General features: G+C 42.9%; 1 protein-coding gene across 1 annotated transcript in view; it reads right to left on the bottom strand.

Moving 5' to 3' along the window:
• The window catches only part of ATP13A3 (ATPase 13A3), a 2,707,264-nt gene that overhangs the window by 3,734 nt on the left and 2,680,818 nt on the right, over window positions 1-22,712 (bottom strand). The window lies entirely within an intron of this gene.

Raw genomic sequence — 22,712 nt, 5'->3', positions numbered from 1 at the left:
AATTATTAAAATTAACTAGAAGAAACATGCAGAAAATTCACAAGCTATCCAAGGAAAGGGAGAAAAAAGTACTACCAAGATAAACCAAGGGAGCTTAAATTTTACGAAAAAGAAAGAATACTATCATGTAACAAAAATGAAACATGAGCAGTTTTGCCATAGCTACTGTTGAGTACCTCTCCATACCTCTCCAATAACTCAACAATTTAGTATTAAGATATGAAAAGCAGTACCTCTTGTAAACTTGGACAGATCCAGTAAAATAATTTTTGCATTAAAAGTGTGATATCTTATGGATGGTGTCAATGTTCAGTATTGGAAAAACATTAGGTGAGAATTTATTACTATATATGTTTACTATACGTACAGGATATATGTGCTTGTCTTGGGGGAGATGGACTGTAGCTTATGTATTATTCTACACAAGACAACACTGAAGACATCTTCCCAAATCATCTGTTATTTGAATACCAAGAAGGTACACTTGACATTCTGTCTATGTCACTCCAAGTCATTTAACAATGGGGCAGTATCATCAACAAGGTAAACTGTGGGAAAATTTTACCTACAGAAGGCCAGAAAGCATGTACATGGTGCACAGCCTGACTACATGCCAATGGAAAACTAACAGGCTTGATTGGCCTAGAAGTCCTGTAACTAATACATTTGATCATAAGAAGATAAATGCAGTTAGGAAAGGCACCCAACACAAAAAGATATGCATGTCCTACTTACTACAGCTCTCTGAGAACATCTTCGCCAGCAGCTGATCGGTTTATACTTTAAACATCTCTCTACAGAAAAAAAGAAGTTAGGCAGCCAAACAGTTTGCATAAACTGTATGATGGGTCCATCTTCATGTGTCTACCCATCACTGTCACAGAGGGAAGGCTGCTTGGGAGATCCTCACCTATCTTACCTCAGTTCTTTCAAATAGACAAAGCCATGACACAATAAAAAACCAAAACACATCATTTACTCTATGACCATGGGGGAGATGGAAAAAGGCATACTTCCAGAAGAAAAACAGTAATGCTCCTGGTCTACTGGACCCTGATTAGGACACTCGAAGTACTGCATGTAATGATGGAGGCTAAACAAGGTCAGGAGCGGTAGGCTGCTAGAAGAAATCTAAATGAAAGCCAACAATGGCTATGTGAGATGGAAAAGAAAGGGTATGATTAGAGACTATGGAAGATGGAGCGCTTCTCGTTTAAGACCAGGTGAAATGGGGAGCCTTAATATGGGTGCATGACGCAATTCCAAAGAGATATGAAAGATTCACTGTTAACAGGAAAGATGGGATAAGGAGGCAGAGAGAGCAAATTGTAGGGAATAACTCCTCAGTTTTCACAGAGAGGGATGTGGACCTACATGCAAAATACCAAAAAAACAGGTACAGAACCACGCTTGAAGGTAATAAAAACAGCACACTTTATTCACAAGGATAACTGGTAAGCACTTTCACAACCTCACAGGATTGCTTTTTCAGACCATAGCGTGGTTATGTACCTGGATTTTTTGGTTTTATGCTGGACCTTTGTATTTCCAAGACATTTCACCAGCTGGGTGTTTCTGTTGTTTGGATATCAGAATACATGGTTGAGAGGGAATATCTAAAGGCTTTCAAAAGAGCATGGAGTAAGTGGAGAAAGGAGAGATCATGTCTAGGCAGAAAAGCACTCAAATGGGCAGACTAAAAAGGACAACTGTTTCGTCTGGTCATCAAACAGGAATAATGTAAAGTAGGCTTGTTGTTACAGATGTTTATGAGAACATGGAGCTATGGAATGATATACAGTTTATAAAAATCTGGAGTTATGGAATGATAAACATAACTGAGAAATATAGGCCAAAAAAAAAAAAAAAACATTCTATCAAAGAGCAAGGTTAGTGAAAATTAAGTAATCAACTTGCACTTTGAAATTATATATATTTTTTAATTTTTCCAAGTCTTTTGGGTTTCTAATACCTTGACGGGACTGGACCCCATTCCTAAGTCAAAGCATGATTAAAATTCATTAAATTAGTATTGTTTCAATCTTTAATGTCAGCCAGTAGTGCTCTTCGCAGCACCCGCAATGTGCCTAGTAATGACTCCTTCTACAGTTCGTACGGAGTTACATGTATTGGTAACATATCTAAATATGATTGTAAATTCTTTTTTATAAGACCCTTTGCTCCTACTGCTATTGGAACGGTCTGTGCATCTTTCTTCCACATTGCTCTCGTTTCTGTCAACAGATCCTGATATTTTATGACTGTGTCTATCTGTACGTAAGACACTGTAGTCACTGGGTGTGGCAATTTCAATGATGAATGCTGCTCTTGTCTTCTTTTCTTGGACCACTATATCCAGTTTTCTAGCATCTATCATTTGAACTGCTGGTAATGGATGATCCCATGTGATGTAGGCTTCTTCATTTTCTATGATGCTTTGTGGCTTATGTTTCCAGGGTTTTTCGGCCACTTCAATACCATAATGTTTGCACAATCTCCAGTGCAACAGTCTTGCCACATTATTATGCCTTTCAGTATACAGTCCTTCTGCCATTAGTATGTTGCAACCAGCAACGAGGTGTGCAACTGTTTCCAATTCAGTTTTACAAAACCTACACTTATCTGTTTCTCCCACATGTTCAATGGACTTTATAAACCAACGTACACACAGCCCACTATCTTGGGCCGCCAATATTAACCTTTCATCTCTTAGTTTGATTTGCCTCTCTTTAACCATTCATGTGTTCGTTCCTGATCAACATGAGGTTCTTCCAGAAGTTTTCTATACTTGCAACTATATTTATGATTTTTCCACATTTCTTGCCTTCTCATCTGATCCTTCACCTTACATTCTTTTGTTTTTTGATACATTCAGTTGCTGCCTGATTTTTATCTACTTCTCTTTTGATTTCCATGACGTCGATAAGCTTCTGCTAGATTAAGCAGTGAAGTCATCTTAGGTTTATTCTTCTCATGTTTCAAAACTTTCACTACATTTGGGTCTTGTGAGGTCAGCAGATGTGTGGAGTCCCACAACTGCAGATCTGTGCATATAATCAATTTCAAAGAGGCCCATCTCTCCTTCGGAATGGGGAATATATAATCTTGGTATGCACTGATTTTTACAAATCATTTGGTGAGCATGAAGCATCCTTCTTCATATTTCCTGTATGAGTGTATGCATGTGTATGGAGGAGGGTTTGCCTTTCACATCCTTCATCCAGTGGAGTTTTGTCTCTTTCCCCTGCATACCTCTAAACTTAATACAAAATGGATTCTGCTGCACCTCAGTGGAAGTGCAAAACCTGACCGCAGCAATCTGGACCAAGTGCTATTATTTAAACATCTAGCCATCATTCTACTGGGCTGACAATCTTCTGAAACAACCATTTTTTACTTCAGGTTTAGCAAGCATATCTGTGGGGATGGATTTAAGGCAGCAAGCTTTAGTGGACTGTCTTGCCAAATTAAGTTCTAATTCACAGAATAAACTAGCAAAGGCTGCAAAATAAATTTGTTTCTTGTCACTCTATTATTATTATTACTTGGTACCATAAACTCCACTCTTGGTCTCTGCAATCTTTGAGGTCTCCCTAACTCCTTCCTCACCCTTACTCAACAGTCTTCCTTGCCATCTGATTCTAGGTGGAAATCCTCTATGCGCTGCCCCATCTAAGCTACTATGGAAGCAAAATTCTGCAACTACTCAGGATAAGAACTGGAGGGAAAATTCTCCACTGAGAGAACGGGATGGTAACAGAAGCCCTCATTCTTGGTGTAACGCCTATCAACTTCACTAAGCAGATAGAGCAATGTGTGATGACAAATAATATCTGTGAGGAAGACACAGTCTGTCATTTCAATTCCATTGAAGCTCGGCAGAAAGATACCAAACCAGAAGTCATGGAAGTCAGCAGTGAGAATTCCCAGACCCCCTCCTTCAGACAGGGCAGTAGACTGTCAGTCTCTATATCCTATGCCTCAGTTAGACCTTTAAGTAATCCAAGGTCGTTCTTGAATCTCAGCCACCAGCAGAACAGACATCTTGGACTTAAAACTCCTTCAAAGAGGACACAAGGTCAACACTCATATGGAAGAATAAGTCTCAACTGGCTCAAGATGGGGTTTGCCTTCTCCAAGTAATAAAAGGAATAAGACATTTTAGGCTGGAGGAAACAAAGAACACTCTGAATTGGTAAAGCAGGTTAGTGCATGCAACAATGTTCAGGGCCTTCTTTACAATTACTATATTAAATAAGGGTTTTTCCTCTATTTGATCTGCATGGAAAAAAGAGCTGACTAATGTCCTGGTACAGGGTGATCTCAGAAGACAGAAAAACAAACAAAAAAAAAAAACGAAGTTATGTACTTATACAAAGTAGGTTTATCCTATTCAGACCAACACAACTGCAGGGTACCTAGCTGCTTGTTGGAGCCAATCTGGCCATACACTACTGCTCCTAGCCACGAGCACAGTACCCAACAGCTGGATCAGATAGCTGAATGAAACAAGATCAAAGAGGTTTCATTACACTAAAAATCCTGTAACTCCAAAATCCTACACAGTGAGATAATGATGACCAGGAGAAGACCCTTATGTGAACGCATATGAAGGGATGGGATGTCTAGAGGGGCCGAGTACAGACCTTGCAGGGAATGTAAACTGGATGTTGTAGCCTCTGGAAACTATCTGCCTGATCCCCATGTCCATCATGATGGGACTCTCGCTTTAGGGCAAGTGCCATGACAGCAGAGTTTGCTACAGCAGCCTTACAGCACCACTCATGGTCCTTTGATGGCCAGATGATCCTGTCTGGTTTCCTTGGAATAGGTGCCATCACACATCATTCAGGATAACCCCTCTGCACAATACAATGTGGACAGGAAGGGTAACAACCCAAGAGATAGGTCTGAGGTAGTGGAAACTCTTTTCCAGGATCTGCATTTTGGGGAATACTTTGTCAGTTGACCATGACCCACTCCACCTCATTAACTCTAAATTCTCCCCAAACATTGGGTCATTAGGGGGACACTGGTGCCACCTCCACTTCTACATCAGTACCCAGGGAGGGGCTGCCACAGGACAAGTACAGCTGCTTTCTTTTGAACTTCTTTCTTAAGATGCTCAGGGAGGTGTCGTCTGAATGCAAGGAAGAAGAATCAGGTAGTACAGCTGTGTATGTAAGCTTACCATAACAGCAGATAGCTGATTGATCACTGCTGCTGTAGTATTAGCTATATGGATTATATCCTGCACAGGATATAACAGCTGGCCAGCTTCTATAGCTTCAGGGTACCTTCCACAGACCCAATCCATTACTCAGCTCAACTTGAGTTAAAGAAAAATTGTGGTTTGGGTGGGAAGCCCTTCAGAACTTTCATGCCAACCAAAAGAGGTAGGTTAAAGCCCTGAAAGGGTCACTAACAGGAAAACAAAAGTTATGTACTTCCCATAACAATAGATCCTATCATCCCACTCTATCCAATACTATATTATTGGTCCTTGAGAACCTCTCTTGGATCCATTCCATTCAATTTACAGCTCCAGCATTGAGCATGTCCAAGATTTTACTGTCCCATAATAACTTGCAACAGCTTTTTGAGGTCCATCCTCTACTATGGCCGCTATGTAGATGACTTGTTTTTTGTATGGGGAGATAAACCCGAAACACTGGATCAGTTTGTACAGTATTTAAATAAGACCACAGGCTTCCTTCGTTTTACATATGATTGTTCAAGTGAATGTATATCCTTTTTGGATGTAACAATTTGCAAAACTTTGGGAGGGTTGCACACTAAACAATATATAAAGCCTTGTAAGACCAATAATACTGTACATGCTTGCAGTATGCACCCCAAACATGTAAAGTGAAATGTTCTGAGGGGACACCTTTTTAGGGCAGCCAGGTCACACACAAGGGATAGTGACATGTATGGGTCGTTTGGTGACCTGACTACTAGTTTTTTGGATAGAGGTTACAGTAATTCTGAAATTATGACTGCTCAAAATGATACGATTTTGTTGAGAGACACTCGCACTAGACCATTCTTTGAGGATTGGACAGAACACACTACCTCTTCTGATTCACGGCCTATTGAACCCATACGTATGAGCCTTACTTACTCCAATGATTCCAGTTTTGTGACATAGTTAAGAAACATTGGAAAGTACTGATATCTGATGAGAAATGTAAGGGATTGCTGGGTACTCTTCCTTCTTTTGGTTTTAAGAACCACCCTTCCATAAAGAAAATGCTGCTTTACAGACCCCTGATGAAGTCTGGTGGTAATACCAGCATAGGCAAGGTAGGCACATACCCCTGTCACCACTGCAATGTTTGCAGGTTTATTAATCATTTTTTACATCCAGATACAGGGCGTGCCTACAATATTAAACTCTATGCTGACTGTGGTAGTTCTAATTTGGTATACTATGCCTCCTGTGAGATATATCAATCCTTCTACATCGGTAAAACCAACCGATGTTTGAGAGTGTCAGCAAAGGTGATGAGAAAATGCACTTTTTAAACATGTGAGAGATGTAGGAAATAGTCACTGGTTTAAATATATGGTTCTGGAGATCTATGAACCTGGTCTCAGAGGAGGTGGCATCAGAACTCTGTCTGAATTCATTGAAATAAAATGGATGTATCTTACAAGCAATGAGTGGGAAAGGACTGAATGATTTTATTCCAATCACACCAGTGCTCAGGCCACGTGACCTAAAGCGCTAACATATAAATTGTAGTATAGTCTTTTTAGTTGGATCTGATGAAGTACCCGAGTGGCATGAAAGTGCTCATCCAGTGTCTTTATTTTTGTTTGCTTAGTGTACTTTATTAAAACATTTTGGTTGTACGTTTCTCTGCCTACCAGTTTTTTATTTTAAGTTTTCTCAATTTTTGCATACTGGTTGCTCTTTCTTTGTTCGAGTCTGATAGCCATCTAGACAATGAAATTTTGGCTACCTTCTTACTCACTTAGTTTTGAGTGAAGGATACAAAGACCTGCTCATTTTTTTCTAAAGGGAGTTGTTCTGTGAAAATAAAAACAGAGCTGCTGATGTACATGCATGTATATGCAAACTGTATTCTACTTTGTTCTGATAGTTTGAGAAGAACACAGGAAGATGTATGGGTTGACAGATGTTGGCCTCAGAGGCTACTTTCAGAACAAAGGAATGCCCATTCCTGAAAGTAACCTTATCCTTAAAGAAAACAATGTAAGAAAACATGGAAGATGAAGCATGCAGTCTAAAATTATTTTGGCTGAATTGATAGTCATTAGAAGAATGGTTTTCCAGGATAGGAATTTTAGTTCTGCTGACGTGGCCAATCTCTCTTTTCAATCCTTTCTAAGCTCCTCTGATTGATTCTTATAATTATCATGCAGCATTTTATATGCTCTACTAATTATTCCTTTTTTAATGGCAGCTTCTGTTCTAGATTCTATTAACTCTACCAGTGCTGGTCTTTCATTTATGACCCCCCCTATTTATTTCACTTTGCCTATACTGTGATATTAATCCTTGGCAGGGAAGGCAATCTCTAACCTGCAGTCCAAACAAATTCTTGGCCTCTTCCCATTCTATTACCTTAGTTCCTTTGCCAGTTTTCTCCAATAAATTCCAGCCCCCTCTTATTATCTGTATCCCTAACCACAGTCATCCCCTATCGGCAGAATCTCTTTTCTCCATTCTCATGCTGGATTAGTTCTTAGAATACTCCCTACTATATTAGGAATATAATATTCTGTATGATTTTTGTTGTTCTTAAGAGTCTGTATCCAAAATCTCAGTCTCTCCTTATTTCCTGAGCTCCCCCCGTATCATCATCATTCTTTTCCACTTTGAATTACAGTTTACTGATTGTGCTATGTATAAGAGCCTCAACAGTCTTGGTCTAAAATATCCCCTCAAATTGGGTAACCTTAGTCCACCTTGTTCTATTGGAATACTCAGCTTACCCCACTTGAACCGTGCTGTCTTCCCTTCCCAGATAAAAACTTTCACATTTTTTAATTGCTATCCACAGCTTGTCCTCTGGTTGATATGAATATGCCTGACCTGTGTATACAACTAAAGGGACTAAAAACATTTTAATTGCTTGCATCTTAGTATCGATATCCATACAACAAAGCTTCCAGTTTCTCAATTTTTGTACCATCTTCTGTTTAGTCTCTTACCACATATACTTAGCTGCCACAACAAAGTAATTTCTAATCCATACTCCTAAATACTTCATTTTATCATGTCCCCATAAATACAGATATTGTTGGATCAATTCATGAGTGGGTAACATCATTTACTGCAATTCCCTTTGTTTTAGCTTCATTAATTTTGCATACTGAGAAGATACGAAACTGTCTTAAAATGTTCCACAACACTGTAATGTCCCTTTCTGGTTATGTCATGTATAAAATAATATCATTTGCAAGAGCCAGCTTTTCCTGACTACCATACCAATTATATCCTTGAATTTCTGAGTCCCTTATTTTCTTTGCTACTGGTTCTAAATATAATGCAAACTACAAAGGAGGAAGTGGGCAACCCTGCCTGGATCCTGTACTCAAAAATAAGTTATTAGAGAGGACCCCACCCACTTTAATTTTCACCTCCAATCCCTCATGTATACTCCTAATCAACCTTATAATCATATCAGGGAAAGCAAATGCTTCCATTACCTTGTTAATGAAATCCATGTCTATTCTGTCAAATGCCTTCTCTGCATCAAGACCCAGCAATAACAGTGGCATTTGTTACAGTCTGCTTCCCTCTGAATAATCAATGTTCTGTTAATATTGTCAAATGTTTGCCTCCCCACCACAAAACCGCAAAACCACTGATCCATATCCATCAATTTTAGTATCCCTTTTCCATTCTTTTAGCCATTATAGACAAACTTTATGATCATGGTTTAGTATTGAAATGGGCCTGCATGAAGCTGGATCCAATGGATCTTTACCTTCTTTAGGTATTACCGTTACAGCCGCTTTCTTCCAGGATGTTGGTACTTCTCCTCCTCTTAAAATACTGTTAAACAAAACCTTCCAAATCTTTATCAGGTTTTTTCCCTCCTAGCTTCCAAGCTTCCACAGGAATACCATCTATTCCTGGGGACTTTCCTGTAGATTGGCTATACATAGCCATTTATCTCATCTCTTCCTATCCTGTTAGTAATTGAGAATCCTCTACCTCTAACCTTGCCATATTTAATTCTTACATAAACATTCCCATTTGGACCTTTTCTTGATTTCCATATTTCTCTGCTTTATACAAACATTCATAAAATTTTTGAAATAATTCTAATACTTCTACATGATCTCTTGTTATCTTCCTTGTTACAGGCTCCCTAAGGCTGGTGGCAGCCCTTTCTAATTTCTGTTGCCTGAGATGTTGTACTAAAAGTTTTTGTGCTCTAGAATTATCAAAAACAGCTACTTAACAGAAATCTTCTAAACTCGTGCACATTATCAAGGTAATCTCTTATTTTCTGTTTAGCATTCTGCAGTTGGTCCTTTTCTTGTTCTGACAGATTCCCCTACTTTGCAATACTTTAACATTTGCCAGTCCCTCTAAATAATTCTTGTTACTCTTTAGCCATATCTCCCTTTCCTTTATATCCACCCTAGTTTTAAACTCCACTTTAATTTTATCCCACTTCCTAGCTATATCTTCAGAAGAAATTTCTATCTTCTCTAGTAGCTGGTGAATTAATTCCAAAACCCATTCCTTAAATTCCTCTCTTTTCAGGCGATAGGTGGGAAAGCGCCAATGTCTCATTTTTATTTCATTACCTTGCATTTTTATTTATTATTGGCACATGATCTGAAATAGTTACTGGGTGCACTTCAAGACCTTCAATTAAATGCACGTTTCTGTGAGATATAAATTCTATCTAGCCTACCCCAGTTTTTGTATCTTGAGAGAGAATACGTAAATTCACTCCGAACTCCTAGTATTGAACTCACATCTTCCATGCCAGACATTTTCATAAAATTCTTCAAAAATCGACCCTCCTTTGTTATATTTTCTTTTCTAGTCCCCTCTGACACATCTTCACTGTTGCAAAGCAAATTCCAGACTATAGCTATAAGTAATATTCTTTGCTGAAATCTGATTATTTCTCCCAGAATTTTCTTAAGTTCTATTAAAGCAGTTTTAGGTGGAATGTAAATGCACTTCAAGACGTCAAAAGCCAACAATATCGAAGCTGATATTGTTGGCACCACAACATCGAAAGCGCAGAACATCGTGTAGGTAAACGAAAATCTCTGCAGGGGGAGATTTCCATTTACCTCAATGTAGTGCGGTCTCGGAGTTGGAATATTTAAGTAGGGGGGTGTGTGCAGGGGGGTGCAGCCCCCCTGCCTACGCTGGTTAGTTTTTATTTTTGTTTTTTTTAAATGTTATTCAATGTTTTACTACATCGCTCACTACAGGTCGGCCTTTAGTGATATGATGTAGTAAGATTTTGATAACGTAATATAGATGCAAATGCATGCCACCTCCTCCCTTGCCAGTAGACCCTTAGTACTATACATCTTTCATTATCATATTTTTCCCTCTTCTATCACTAATGGAGCTCCTATTGCAATTAATACAAGTACTTGTTTCCTTTGTGTCAGTTATTCCACTGAATAACCACCCAGAAAACCTTTATCAAATTCATATGTTCAGTTCTTTCCAGGTATGGTCTCCTGTAGCATATCTATTTGCACTCCACAATTTTTAATATAGTTCACTACTCTTGTTTTATATTTATCTGTAAGACCATTCAGATTGAAAGACATTACATAAAACAATTTTCTTATATATTTATTATTAAAGCCTCTTATGTATAAAAAGAAGTTATGTACTCACCATAATGTTCCACGGTTGTTGTCCTTGATCTTGCCTTCCTTCTTGTTGGTTGGGTTCAGAGCCGATCCTCGGCCGCATTCTAAAGCTCGAGATCTTCCACTGGCTCGAGGCTAGACCCTATCCCAACATGCCTAGCGACAGTTACCCAGATCTCATTTGAGATAACCCATAACACTAGACTATAAAATGCGTATATATATATATATATATATATATATATATATATATATATATATATATATATATACATATATATATATAGTCTACCCAACTCATAAGGCAGGAAGGGAATCAAGGCCTATATAGCCAAAAGATGGATAATTCCTCTCGATCAACCAGGAGGGGGAAGGCAGGTGGGATGCAAGAAGGAAGGAGAAATCAAGGACAACAAACATGTAATGTTATGATGAGTACATAACTTCTTTATGTTATGTTGTCCCTATCTCGCCTTCCTTCTTGTTGGTTGGGACCGCGTCTCCAGCACCTTCTTCTTGGGTGGCTCAATGGAATAGATTCTTCAGGACCATGGAACCAAAGGATGCCCTCTTCCGGGAGGCCACATCCACTTTGTAATGAGGGATGAAGGTATGGGGGGGGGGGGTTAACCCACGTGGCTGCCGCAGAAATTGAGTCTAAAAGCAGTCTGGCCTGAAATGCAGTAGAGGTAGACAAGGCCCTAGTTGAGTGCCCTTGAATTTTTCCTGGCAGCTGTTTGTTTTGTGAGTTATAGACATAAGTGATGGTGTCTGAAAGCCATTTTGATAAAGTTACTTTTGAGACTGAAGTTCCTTTTCTGTTTTCTGCAAAGGATACAAATAATTGGTCAGATTTTCTGAATTCCTGTGTCCTGTGCAAGTAAAAATGTAACTATGAACATCCAGTTGGTGGAGATTATACTCTGCCTTGCTGCCATGATCTGGGAAGAATACAGGTAGTTCTATTGATTGGTTCAGATTGGATTCTGAGCAAACCTTTGGTAAGAAGGAAAGAGAAACCTTATCTTTGTCAAAAATTAAATAAGGGTGAGGAATGGATAGAGCTTGTAATTCTGATACCCTCCTAAATGAGGTAATGGCAGTCAAGAAAATAGTTTTCCAAGTCAAGAATTTTAGAGAAAAAGAAGTTATGTACTCACCATAATGTTCCATGTTTGCAGTCCATCTCGCCCTTCATTCTTACATATGGGTTTCAGATACGACTCGGCCTATTACAAAGCTGAAAGTCTCTTGGTTGGCTCGTGGCTAGGTAGGTATCCCATAGTGCACCAGTACAATCCCCAGATCTTGTTTGCTGCTAAACTATAGAAAGACAGAACTAAGCCTATCCAGAAAGAACAACAATAATGAAAGGTCTCCACCGTTTTAAGGTAGTACTATCCTGTCTCCAGATCCTTCCAGGATGGGGGTAGGTGGGTGGGTTCGTAAGAATGAAGGGCGAGATGGACTATAAACATGGATCGTTATGGTGAGTACATAACTGCCTTATGTTCTGTAGTCCTATCTCACCTTCATTCTTACATATGGGACAGCATCCCTAGCACCTTATTCTTGGGTGGCTCATGGAAAAATACTCCTGAGTACCGTGGAACCAAAGGAGGCTCTACCCCTAGAGGTCAGGTCCAATTTGTAATGAGTAATAAAGGTATGAGGGGTAGCCCAGGTTGCTAATGCACAAATATTGTCAATTGGAACTCTGGCTTGGAAGGCAGCAGATGTAGACTGGGATCATGTAGAATGAGCCTTGATCTTGAACGGTAGAGTCTTTCCAGTAGAAGAATAAATGAAGGAAATACAGCTCGAAATCCAATTTGATAGGGTCACTTTGGGAACTGGAAGACCTAGTCTAGAATCAGAGAATGATACAAACAATTGTTCTGACTTTCTAAGTTCCTTAGTCCTGTGAAGATAGAACCGTAACAGTCTGTGAACATCCAAGTGATGAAATTTGTATTCTGCTGTGTTGGAATGGTTAGGGAAAAACACCGGCAACTCTACAGTTTGGTTCAAGTTATTGTGAGAGCAAACTTTAAGGATAAAAGATGGATTTGTACGAAGAGAAACTCTGTCTTTGTGGAAAATCAAATAAGGGGGCTTGATAGACGGTGCTTGTAACTCTGATACTTGTCTACCACATGTGATGGCTACTAGAAACAAAGTCTTCCAAGCCAGAAATTTCAGTGGACATGAATGAGCAGGTTCAAAGGGCTGAGAAGTTATTTTGGACAAGACAAAGTTTAGATCCAGGAAGCTACCGGTTCCTGAAAAGGAGGGTCTTAGCAAAGTAGCACCTTTAAGGAAGGTTTTACACAATCTTTGTGACATCAGGTTAGATTCATTGTTGACCCCAATGAAAATTAGATATCACTGCCAACTGGACCCTAATTGTGGCAGCAGCAGATCCCTGATGGAAAAGTTGAGACAAAAAATATTAAAACCACTGGGATGGATGCAGTGTAAGGGTTTACATTTTTTTCTTCAGCCCAGATAAAAAAACTTCTCCATTTGCTAGTGTATAACTTTCTAGTGAAAGGTTTATGTGAAGATGTGAGGATGTGGGACACTGCAGGTGAAAAATCATGAAGCCTGACTAGGGATGGAACTGGAGCAGCCATGCTGTCAAGTTGAGGGTGTGGAGGCTGGGGTGAAGAGAGCCTGACGCGTGTCAAGAGGTCTGGCACTGGGTCTAGAGACCATGGATCGTCTAGTAGATGAGGCCAGAGAAAGGGGAACCAAATCTGACGAGGCCAGTAAGGAGTGATGAGAATCATTTTGCTTCCCAACAGCTTCCCTTTCTGGATCACCTTGGATATGAGAGGAAAAGGAGGGAAAGCATAAAGCAGACCCAAGGGCCAATCGTGAACAAGTGCATCTCTCTGTGACTCCCCCAGAGGGGAGATAAGGGAAAAGTAGCTGGTACATTTGTAGTTGATCGGACTGGTGAAAAGATCGCAGCAAGGCCGTCCCCATTTCTGGAAAATCTGTTCCGCTGTTTCCTGATTCAGAGATCACTCGTGAAGCATCAATATTGCCCTGCTGAGTTTGTCGGCTATCACGCTTGTTGTCCCTGGGATGTACGTTGCCACTAGAAAGTGCTAGGAAGATACCTCCCACTTCTAAACACGAATCGCCTCCCGACAAAGGGGGTAAGATCTGGTTCCACCTTGTGTGTTGAGATACCATACCACAGACATGTCTGATTGGATTGCTATCGTCCCAAGAGGAAGAGAGTCATGAAATGCTTGCAACGCTAGAAGCACCGCCCTTCATCTCTAGAACATTGATGTGCAGGTGAGCCTCGTGATCTTGCCATGTGCCTTGGACAGTCCTGCCTAGATAATGCCCCCCACCCACCCTATCTATGAGGCATCCGTGGTCACAGTAGCAATGGTTTGGAGAGGAAGGAATGGAGTGCCTGTCATTAGTTGGTCGGGTTGGATCCACCAACAGAGATCCTTTTTGCAAGACTCTGTTATGATTATGTGGTGAGATAGAGGCAGTTGCTAAAAGGACCACTGGGATGACAGAAGCCATTGAATTTGCATATGTAATCTGGCGACAGGGACTAGCATTATGGTGGAGGCTATGGTCCCTAAGAGTTTCAGCACTGCCTTTGCCTTGACGTTTTGCAGAGGAAGTAGATGGAGAACTTGTGTGAGATTCTGTGCTCTTTCTGCAGGAAGATGAGCTAACATGGCAACTGTGTCTATTTCTGCACCTATAAAAGTCACCAATTGAGAGGGTGATAAGGCAGACTTTTCCCAATTTATAATAATCCCCAACTGGGAACAAAGTTGGATAGTGGAATCTCTGGTTTGAAGGAGTAGATGCCTAGTGGAGGTGGTCAGGAGTCAGTCGTCCAGGTATGGAAACACTTGGAATCCTAGATGTCTCAGGTGAGCTGTCACTACTGCCATACATTTGGTGAACACCCTGGGGGCTGTGGTGAGACCAAAGGGCAGAGCACGAAATTGGTAGTGACCGGCTCCCAGCCGGAAGTGCAGATAGCTCCTCGACGCTCTATCCATTTTTATATGGTAGCACGCATCTTGGAGGTCTATTGAGCACATCCAAATGCCATTCCCCAACAGAGGGAGTACAGAATGCAGTGTCACCATCCAGAACTTGCCCTTCTTTATGGATTTTCTTAGTTTGCTGAGGTCCAAGATGGGCCTCCAGTCCCCTGTAAGTTTTGGCACTAAAAAGAATCTGGAGTAAGTTCCGAATCCTACCTAGTCTGTGGGGACAGTTTGGATGACTCTGTTTGCGAGCAACTTTTTCACTTCTACAGTTGCTTGATCCCTGTGATTGGGTGGAACATCCGGGATCTTCTTGGGAACGTGAGGTGGAAGAGAAAAGGGTATGGAGTAATCTCTGGTGATAATTCTTTGTACCCATTTGTCTTGGGTGATGTCTAGCCAGGCTTCTGGATACAAAGAAATGTGACCCCAACTGGCTCCAGAGAAGCACAGCCAGGCCCCACATCAGGAGCGCTGATAGGGACAGCCTCAAAACGAATCACGGCCTCCCTGGTTTTGCATGCCACCCCTGCCTCTAGGGCGACGTCTACCATTTGCTCCTCCTCCTCTGAAGTAGGAGTCACCATGTGCATCCGGGAAAAATCTCTGGGACTTCTTGAACCACATCTTATCACCTCTCTGACCCTTAGGATATGGTCTAGAGGGGACTGTAAAACGTACTCCCATGGCAGACAGCGTTTTCTCTTTTTGCTCGCACCTGGTGAGTGTGTCTTTTACCTTAGGTCCAAACAACGAAGAACCATCAAAAGGGGCGTTGGTAAAGGTAGACTTGAATGGCTCCACAAAATTACACAAGCACATCCAGGAGTGTCTCCTAAGGGAAACTCCTGAACCCGCTGACCTGCTTGCTCCGTCAGCTACATAAGAAATCAGCCTCATGGAGAAGTTAACAATGGAATTTATGGTGGACAACTGAGCAGTCACCTTCTCAGTGACTCCTTCAGTAGATGTACCTTGTAGAGCATCTCCCAACTCCTTAAGGAGATCTCTCTAAAGCCTCATAAAATGTGTTGGATAGTTCAGTGATCTAAGTGTGAATGCCGCTGAAGAAAACATACACTTCCCGTATCTGTCCATCGTTCGAAACTCCTTATTCGGCAGATGGACAGATGAAGTCTCCGCTAGCTCCTTCTTAGTGGCTGACGCCACCACCATGGCATCTACAGGCATCCCCTTGGACAAGAATTCTCTCTTTGGGAGCAAACAGAAATGTATTGGGTCTCCTGGGAACTGGCTCCACAGCATCAGGAGTCTCCCACACCTTCCGACTAACAAGGTCTAAACGTTCATCAAAAGGTGGAGACACCCAAGAGGCTGAAGGCTGAGAACCGAAAGCCTTCAGGTACACTGACTCCTCACCAAAAGGGGTAACAGTGGACCAGCCGCCCCTCTATTTAAGGATCTCTAAGATGTCTACAAAGGAGACATCATCAGGGGACGACTTGGGGACACTTCTGACTCCTCGAGGTTAGTGTCAGAAGTAATAGACTCATCCTGGGTGTCTACATGCTTCCTCTTGCATGTCCTCTTCTGTGGGGGTTCCTCAGAAGGATATTCTGGGGAGGTCTCAGAAGACTGGGCCACCAACCAGGGACTCCTGAGGCTGCGGGTCTCTGTTGTCAAGAGAGACAGTAGGTGCTGAGACAGCAGAGTCGGTGCCCGAGGGGGAAGTGTGTCGGTACACTTGAGTGGAGCTGATGAACGAGACAGCATACGCCTCATTATCTCAAAGGCAGATCTCACCAGCTCCGAAGACCTCCACGGCTCCGAGGAGATGGAGGAAGTCATCGGCTCAGAGATGGATGTAGGGTCCGAAGTCACCCAAGCAGACGCACTGAGAGGGAGACTCAGAACCGAGGAGGTTTGGGTCCAAGTGTCCCTGTCAGGGCCGACCGGTGAGCTTCGGCTCCTAGACACCATGGACGGCACCGAAGGTGTTGGAGCAGAACTCGGCTCTGAGACAGCCTCGAGGGGAAATGGAACTGAGAGTTCCATAACAAGTGGTAACAAACACTTCGGCTCCAAAAGCCAGGCATGGCTCAGAGGAGGAACCACAACAGGGGGGTTGGACTCAGGTGGCTCCGGAACCAACTGGGTCATGGCCAAAAACATTTTTGGCAAGGCAGACAACTTTAAGAGTCTAAGCACTACTCTCTCCACATCTTCCTCTGACAGGCTTCTGAAGGATCTGGATGACAGTGTGGGCGATCTGGACCTCTGCAGAATTGGAGATCTTAAGGTTGGGGAGACCGACAAGGGATCTCTGGACTGGCTCCGATGTAGTCTCTCAGTAGTTGGCTCCAAGATGCTTGGGGCCGAAACTGAAGTGCCAGTATCAACAACCTCAGTCGCCTGAGGACAGTGGAGCCGAGGAGGTAGAAGTCTTATCCGGCTTAAAAAGTTTTTGAGGAGGTTCTGATACACTGGATGGCGCCAGAGAATGCCTCTTGGCCGCCTTAACCTTCTCTTTTTTAGAAGAATGTGATTTTGAGGAGGAAGAAGAGCTGACTAAGTCTTCCTTGAAGGACGGCTTGAGGAGACCTTTCAAAATTAACTTGTTTTTCTGCTCCTGGAGAACTCTGGAGCTGAAGGAATGGCAGAACAAACACGTTTCCTGCAAATGAATGGCTCCGAGACAATAAACACAATTACTATGGCCATCCGTAATTGACATCTTCTGGGAGCAGTTTACACATTTTTTGAAACCCGAAGGTTTGTGGTCTTTGGACTCTTTAGGCATAATAACTAGCTAAGCAGGAACACACAAGCACAACGAGGACTAGGTCCTCTAACACAAATGGTCCTAGCCCTGGGAAAAAGAAAACAGGCAGAAAACTAGGTCCTCTAACTTAAACAGACCTAGGTATAAAGGTTAGTAGAAGAAGGTCAAAAGAAACTGCACACAAGCTAAATTTTGAAATATCTAAATGTCTAACTTTCTCAGTTAGAAATCTACGGCTGAAAAAGGCTAAGTCATAGAAAAAGGGTCAAAACCTCTCAAACGACCCTGCACACAAGCTAAATATCTAAATTTCTAACACTCTAATAAACACGAGACACTGCACACAATATATAGCAAAATTAAGCGCAGACGCGCAACGTTAAATAGAAAACTTATAAACTGAGAACTAAGCAAACAAGCGAACCAGAACACTATAAGAGACTACTTCTTAAAATAGGCAGGCGTTTATTAGATCCAAATGAATGTTATTATACATTCATTTGGATCTAATAAACGCCTGCCTATTTTAAGAAGTAGTCTCTTATAGTGTTCTGGTTCGCTTGTTTGCTTAGTTCTCAGTTTAAATAGAAAACTAGCACACAGGATACCAAACCAAGAACAACAAGGGCCAACTGACAAACAGTTCTCAACAAGTAACTAATTTAAAGTCAAAAACACTAACAGGTCTGAAAACTACTTCGAACACTACTAAACTATCTGGAACAAAATAAATCTCAATGGATAAACAGTACTGTAATAACAATAGAAAAAGTTTTAAACTTAGTCACGGCCAAGCAATAAGCACATCTGAACTCATAGACGTGGCAAACGAGATCTGGGGATTATACTGGTGCACTATGGGATACCTACCTAGCCACGAGCCAACCAAGATACTATGAGCTTTGTAATAGGCCGAGTCTCCATATGTAAGAATGAAGGAGAGATAGGACTACAGAACATCAAGTATTAGCCGGCTTGAATGGAGGAAGAATCAAGGCAATTAGGACTAAATTTAGATCCCAAGGAGGGGGTGGTTCTCTTATTGGGGGGTCTCAAGAGGATAGTACCTTTTAGAAAAGCTTTGCATAGCCTGTGGAACATAACGTTGGCACCTATTTCTCCCACATGAAAGTTGGAAATAGCACTCAGAAAGTTACTGCTATTGCACCTTGGTTAAAGGTTTCAGTGAGAAATTCGAGGATCTTTGAAATAGGTGCAGTAAAAGGATCAATACTACTTTTGGCTGCCCAACAAGAGAACTGCTTCCATTTGCTAGTATAAAGTTTTCTCATTGAGGATCTGTGAGAAGAAATTAAAATATGTTGTACTGCAGTGGAGATGTCAGGAAGCCTGGCTAAGACGGGAATTGGAGGAACCAAGCTGTCAGCTTGAGGGTCTGTAAGGAAGGATGAAGTGTGCCCAACTGATGCACCAGTAGATCTGGAACTGGGTCCAGGATCCAAGGCTCCTCCTGAAGATGGGGCCATAGAAACAGGAACCAGATTTGACAAGGCCAGTAAGGGGCAATGAGTATTAGTTTGCAACCCAACAATTTTGTTTTCTGAAGAACCTTGGGTATTAGAGGGAATGGGGGAAAGGCATCATGAACAAGTGCATCCCAGGGTGACTGTCCCGGTGGGGGGACAAAAGTAGCTGCTGCATTTGGTATTGATGGAGGTGGCAAAAAGGTCAAAGCAAGGCTGGCCCCACTTGTGAAAAATCTGGTTTGCAATATCCTGCTTCAGGGTCCACTCGTGAGGCATAAGGATAGCCCTGCTTAGCTTGTCCGCTATCGCTCTGGATTTCCCCAGAATGTGCGTCGCAATCAGAAAGCATTGGGAAGACATTGCCCACTGCCATACTCTTAGAGCCTCTCGACACAAGGGATAGGATCTGGTTCCGCCTTGCTTGTTGATGTACCACACTACCTGAAGACAACCAGTTAGTGATTCCACCAATGTTTTATTAAAAAACACAGCTCTCTAACGTCTTGGCTCTACACACAAGCCATCTGAACTGCAATCGTCCCCGTGGGTAGAGAGTTCTGTAGTGCTTGTAATGCAAGGAGCACCGCTCTCATCTCTAGGATGTTGATGTGCAAGTGGTACTCATGTTGTTGCCAAGTCCCATGAACAGGCTGTCCCAGATAATGCCCCCCCACCCTATCTGGGAAGCGTCCGTGGTCACTGTGGCCACTGGTTGGGGGAGAATGAAAGTTCTGCCTATTGTCAGCTGCATGGACTGAAGCCACCATTTTAGGTCCTTCTTGCAGGACTCCATGATGAGAATTTCGTGTGACATGGGTAGATCCTGCATGGACCACTGAGCAAACAGGAGCCACTGTAATATACTCATCTGGAATTGAGCCAAGGGAACTAGTGTTATTGCTGCCACTACTGAGCCCAGAACTTTGAGGACAAATTTCACTCGAGTCTTCTTCCTCTCGATTAAGATTGTAACCTGGAGTCGAATGGTCGACACCCTCTCCTGAGGCAATTTTGCTATCATGTCTTTGGTATCTAAATCTGCCCCTATAAATGTAATATACTGACAGGGCAACAAGGCAGACTTTTTGTAGTTTACAGTGATGCCTAGCTAAGAGCAGAGGCGGATTGTGGTGTCCCTTGCTTCGGTCAATGCTCGGTGGTGGCATTAAGGAACCAGTCATCTAGATACGGAAACACCTGGAATCCTAGATGCCTCAGATCAGCCATGACTGCCATGCATTTGGTGAATACCTTGGGGGCTGTGGTGAGGCCAAAGGGCAGAGCTCTGAACTGGTAGTACCTGGCTCCCAGCTGGAAGCGTAGAAATCTCCTGGATCACCTGTCCATCTTGATATGGTAGTACGCATCCTGGAGATCGATGGAGCACATCCAATTGTCCTTTCTCAGAAAGGGAAGTATGGACTGCAGTGTCACAATCCAGAACTTTGTCTTCTTGACAGACTTGTTGAGCCTGCTGAGATCCAGAATGGGCCTCCAGCCCCCTGTTTTCTTTGGTAGTAAAAAGAACTTTGAGTAAGTTCCAAATCCGATTTAGTCTGCAGGGACTTCTTGGATGACTCATTTTTCTAGCAACCTTTGAACTTCTAGAGTTGATTGTTCCCTTAGATTGGATGGCACATCTGGGATGCATTTTTGTTTTCTGGGGAGAGGTGACATGGAGAAAGGAATACTGTATCCCCTGGATATTACTGACTGTACCCTTGTGTCTTCTGTGATACTTTGCCAGGCTTCTGGTACAGTGATAATCTGCCCTCAACTGCCTCCAGAGGTGGACAGGCGGGCCTCCTTTCAGGAACACTGGAAGGGCCTACCAGAGAACGTACATCTCTCGCCCTGACTCTGTGTACCTCCTCTGCTGTGAGGGTGGCATCTCCAATTATTATTCCCCCCTCTGCCCCTGGGGGGAAAAAAATCACCACGTGTCAGACAAAGTTCCCTGGGATTTCTGGAACCACATTTTTCCACCTTTTGAACCTTTGGGATAAGGTCTAGAAGGCATGGAAAAATGTACTCCCATGGCAGAGAGAGAGTCTTGTTGCCATCCTGCTTGCACCTGGTGAGAGTCTCTTTTACCTTGGGCCAGAACGACGACGAGCCATCAAAAGGGGTGTTGGTAAAGGAAGACTTGAAGAGCTCTGCAAACTGACAAAGGCACATCCAGGAATGTCTCCGTAGGGCGACTCCTGTCCCTGCTGCCCTGCTTGCGCCATCGGCTGCATAGGAAATAAGCCACATGGAAGAAGATAAGGTCGCAAGCTGAGAAGCAGTTTTATCTGTAGCTCCCACAGCTGTAAGATCCTGTAGGGTATCTCCTAGCTCTTTCAGGAGATCCCTCTGGAGACGGGTGAAATGGGATAAATAATTCAGTGACCTAAGGGTAAAGGCTGCTGAAGAAAAGACATGCTTCCCGTATCTGTCCACCATAGGGGACTCCTTGTTTGGCAGATGGACAGAAGAAGAGGTTTATGCTAATTCCTTTTTTGTTGCTGCCGCAACCACCATAGCATCAACTGGCATGCCCTTAGTTAAGAAGGCTTTGTCGTCTGGTGCAGCGGTGAACTTATTGGTCCTCCATGGAACTGGTCCCATCGATTCTGGGGAGCTCCATGCCTTTTGACTAACTACCCCTAACAGTGGGTCAAACAGCGGAGACACCCAAGAGGTGGAGGGTCGGGAACCGAATGCGTCCAGGTACACAGACTTGTCTTCAGAAGGGGAAAGGGATTTCCAGCCATCCCTCTACTTAAGGATTTCCAGGATGTTTGAAAAAGAGACATCCTCAAAGGGTGACCGTGGGGACCCTTCAGAGTCCAATGTCAAGGACACAGCAGAGTCCAAATGCTTCCTCTTGCAAGTCCTCTTCCGACGGACCTCCTCCAAGGGGTGCTCTGGAGAGGTATCGGAAGAGGGGGTTCGTCCAAAGGGGAATCCTGGGGCATTGGTTCCCTAAGCTTGGGGAGGAGGGGTGGTTCAGAGGTGGATACTGGCCCAGAAGGGGAAGGAGCAGCTGGAGCCGAGGGTGGAGTGGTCTGAGGGGAACAGCAGACTCATCACCTCGAAGGCACCACAATCCCAGCCTGATAGGATCTTCGGCTGCGAAGAGCACAGAGATATCCTCCGAACCAAGAGCAATGGCTCCGAGGCTGATGTAGGCACCAAACTCACCTGTGCCAGTGCTCAGACTGGGAGAGTAGGATCGGTCAAGGGTCCAATCTTGCCCCCCCCCGTATCCAACGAGGGAGAGTTGGCCCCCAAAACCCTTAACAGAAGGTGGTATCGAAGAGCAAATGTCGGATCCGAAAGAACTGTGGTCTTCAAATCAGACGGTTCCACCCACAATGACCTCCATGCGCTCCAGCTCCAAGCTTGCGTGAGTTGGAGGAAGAGTCAACAACAGGGTAGGTTGGACGGTTGGGTCTACTTCCATACGGGCTGGGCTCGATAAAATTTTTGCCAAGGCCGGTGTCCTGAGAAGCCTATTCACCACCCTCTCCACATTGTCATCCGAAAGGTTCCTGGATGATTGAGAGGAATGGGTGGACGATCAGTGACTGCCCGCCAAAGACTGGAGAAGCAGAGACTGTG

The sequence above is a fragment of the Protopterus annectens genome, chromosome 4.part1 (genome assembly GCF_019279795.1).
Source record: "Protopterus annectens isolate FY-2018-M chromosome 4.part1, PAN1.0, whole genome shotgun sequence".
In the NCBI taxonomy this organism is placed as follows: Eukaryota; Metazoa; Chordata; order Ceratodontiformes; family Protopteridae; genus Protopterus; species Protopterus annectens.
This window is presented reverse-complemented; position numbering and strand designations above follow the sequence as displayed.